This window comes from Onychomys torridus, chromosome 17, assembly GCF_903995425.1.
Source record: "Onychomys torridus chromosome 17, mOncTor1.1, whole genome shotgun sequence".
Taxonomy (NCBI): domain Eukaryota; kingdom Metazoa; phylum Chordata; class Mammalia; order Rodentia; family Cricetidae; genus Onychomys; species Onychomys torridus.
In genome coordinates, this window is record NC_050459.1 from 48990600 (window position 1) to 48994460 (window position 3861).

At 39.7% G+C, this 3861-nt stretch overlaps 1 non-coding gene across 1 annotated transcript; it reads right to left on the minus strand.

The window, feature by feature from the left end:
- Positions 1-1306: 1306 nt before the first annotated feature.
- On the minus strand, positions 1307-1432 carry LOC118569260. Its single transcript, XR_004943049.1, has one exon. It is a non-coding gene; the product is annotated as a small nucleolar RNA SNORA40 (small nucleolar RNA).
- Positions 1433-3861: the final 2429 nt, after the last annotated feature.

Here is a 3861-nt window from a genome sequence, read left to right on the forward strand (position 1 = left end):
AACTGAAGAATGGATAAATAAAATGTGGTACATAGACACAATAGAGTACTACTCAGCAGAGAAAAACAATGACATCATGAAGTTTGCAGGCAAATGGATGGATCTTGAAAAAGTCATCCTGAAAGACAAACATGGTATGTATTCACTCATAGGTAGATACTAGATGTAAAACAAAGGATGACTAGACTGCTACTCACAACTCCAGGGAGGCTACCTAGTAAAGAGGACCCTACGAAAGACACAGGGATCACCCAATGACAGAGAAATGGATGAGATCTGCACGAGTAAACTGGACATGAGGAGGGGTAATGAAGGGCAAGGGTCGGGGGAAAGAGAGCTTAGGGGAGCGGGAGATCCCAGCTGGATCAAGAACAGAGTGGGAGAACGAGGAAAGAGAGACCACAATAAAAGAAGACCCCATGGGAATAGGAAGAAGCAAAGTGCTAGAGAGATCCCCAGAAATCCACAAAGATACCTCCACTATAGACTACTGGCAGTGGTCAAGAGAAAGCCGGAACTGACCTAGTGTGATGATCAGATGGTCAAACACACTAAATGTCGTGCTAGAAATCTCATCTAATGACCTGGAAGTGGATACAGAGATCCACGGCCAGGCCCCAGGTGGAGCTCCAGGAGTCCAATTGGCAAGAAAGAGGAGGGATTATATGAGCAAGAATTGTTGAGACCCTGATTGGAAAAAGCACAGGGACAAATAGCCAAATGAAGAATGGAAGCACCTGAATTATGAACCAAAGGCTGTGGAGCCCCCAGCTGGATCAGGCCCTCTGGATAAGTGAGACAATTAAATAGCTTGAACTGTTTGGGAGGCATCCAGGCTGTGGGACCAGGACCTGTCCTTAGTGCATGAGCTGGCTTTTTGGAGCCTGGAGCCTATGCAGGGACACTTTGCTCAGCCTGGGTGAAGGGAGGAGGGGACTGGACCTGCCTCAATTGAATCTACCAGGCTGAACTGAATCCCCAGGGGTGACCTTGCCCTGGAGGAGATGGGAACAGGGGTGGATTAGGGAGAGGGGAGGGAAGGAGGGAGGACAGGGGAATCTGTGGTTAATATGTAAAATTAAATTAAATTATAAAATTTTTAAAAGAATAGAAAGAAAGAAAGAAAGAAAGAAAGAAAGAAAGAAAGAAAGAAAGAAAGAAAGAAAGAAAGAAAGAAAAGAAAAGAAAAGATCTCCCTTCTTGAAGCTCCTTTCCTGTATGCTGCAGGCTTTACAGTATCAGGTCTGTTGTTCTTAAAACCAGTCTTACCACCAATATCATCATCACTTTGAACTGCATTGAGTATCATATCCCTTCTGATGTGTATCAAAACTCATACTTACTAATGAGTTCTGAGTTGCAAAAGAGGACTTTTTGGTACATATCTTTAAGTCTTTGATCATCAAGTCACCAAAAATCACACACAAGTGATACTTGTTTTTCCAGTGTTTTAGATGGTAAGGAATCGCTGGAACAAGCCAATTATAGTAGAATCTGGATGTATTTGAGAAATTAAGCATATGTAAATGGAAGACTTAAGAAGGCCACTTTCCAAATAGAACTAAATTCTGGTACGACAGCATCATCATAAGGTTCTAGACTGAATTTTGCTAGATCCATCTCTGTGGCTCTCTTTTGCATAATTTCTCCTGTCTTCTACTTTTACAAATTATTTTAGATATTGGCAAGCCCTGTAGTTAAATTTTTATTTTGTTTTGTTTACCGAGTTTCTTCCCATGACCGAGTATGGGATTTCCATCCCCCTATTATGATTATTTAATAGGACTGCTTTGGATTACTGGGACATCCAAGATTATGTAAGACTATGCAGACACTATGGCATTTCCCCCTGGAGCTGCTTCCTGAAGGAGTAAAATTCTCCTTCCTGTTCCAAGGGCTTTATGAAACCAGGACCACAGCAGCAGACCATTATAACATTGCCCTCAGCATTCTTGTGGTCTAATAGTCAAGGGAACAAAGTCCAGTCTTGTTTTACCTTCAACTAGTTTAATAAATTTTAGCTCCTCGTTGAAATTTGATGGTCCATGTAGTTTTCTTAAATTGAAAATTAATGTTTGACAATGACTCTGATATCCATGCGTAATTCCAAAGTGCCTTGTTTTAGCCTCTTTACAGCTGCCCTCTAGCTCCATTGAACTGACTTACACTTGCTTGATGAAATGAAATTGGTGGCATTTGTTGTATTTGTAATCATTAAGCTGTTGGAATTGATCTATGTAATTAAACTGTTACAGTGAGATATTTTCCACTACATTTTAAGGGATGTCATCAGTAGTAGGTGATAGTCAATAATCCTATAAAACACAAAAAGCAATGAAAATAAGACATCTACCTCCATATACATAAAGTAGCAGCATCTTAGTAATAAAGATATGTATGGATTTAACAAAGGTTTTCTCAGCTGAATGTGGTAGTGAATGACTTGTAGCTGGGATAGTGTTTACTTTTCTTCTTTGGTAGCATGCAGAGTGCCTTCCTGTACCAAAGGCACTAGCCCATAGGGGTAAAGGGTTTGTAGCTGGGTTGGTATTTAGCTTTCTCTGGTGAATGGAGAGTATCTTCCAGTATCAAGAACACTAACAAGTCAGTAGGGATTAATTCATGATATTTAATAGAACAGCATTGGATTACCAAGAAACCCAAAATTAGATAAGACTGTGCTGACATCATGGAATTTACCCCCTGGAGCTGCATCCTGGAGGGGTAAATTCTCTCTACTGTTCCGGAGGTTTTGTGAAACCAGGACTACAGCAGGAGATCACAGCAGTTCAACTTCTCCATGTTCAATAAGATGTGTAGGTGTTCCTTCAACAAGAGAGCCTCACCATCAGTTTGTGGAGAGCAACCAATAACCTTGGCCTGAGTTCTTTGGAGGTTTCCAACAATTTATGAACAACTTACAGAGAAATTCAAACTGTATAATTTCATTTATGCAAATATTAAAGCATATATATAAATGTAGTGATATAATGTGTACCCTAATAAACTTGCCTGGGGATCAGAGGACTAGATTAGACATAGAGGACAGACAGTGGTGGCACACACCCTTAATCCTATCACTTGGGAGGCAGAGGTCCACTCTGAGTTCAAGGCCACACTGGAAACAGAGCCAGGCAGTGGCTGCACTCACCTTTAATCCCAATAGTGGAAAGCACACAGGCCTTTAATCCCAGGAAATAACATGGCTGGGCAGAGGTATGCAAGGTGTGAGGAGACAGGAGCTAAAGCAGTTTAGCTGAGATACTTCCAGTGAGGACTCAGAGGATTTCAGTCAGAGGGTTAATGGAGCTGGAGAGATAAGAGGTGGCGGCTGTGGCCTGCTCTGCTTCTCTGATCTTTCAGCTTTCACCCCAATATCTGACTCTGGGTTTTTTATTAAAAGACCATCTAAGGTTCAAACAACATATAAAATGACTGTATATTTTAATTATATATGCCATGATGTACTTAGGGAGTAAACAAAAATAGCCTTGACAAAACAATAAAGTACTGTTTTATAAACTACATAACTTTGTCATTACCGTCCATTATATTTTCCATACGGCTTGTTAGGTTTTGTTTTATAATTTTAATTTCTCTATTTAAAAATGGACATATCTGAAATATATCAGCATCCATGTGTTATTTTCATAATATACCTTTTAGATAAATAAACTGAAGAAAAAACTGTCAGCATCTTGATTGGATTTTTTTAATATTTTTATTGTAATTTTAATACTGTAAAATCTTCCTAGAAATAAAATTCTACTTGCCATATGCCTTCAAATTGTACACTCATTTTCTCTGCTTTAACAATTCTTATCAGAAGTGATGCCAACATGTTGATTTTAGCTTTCCACT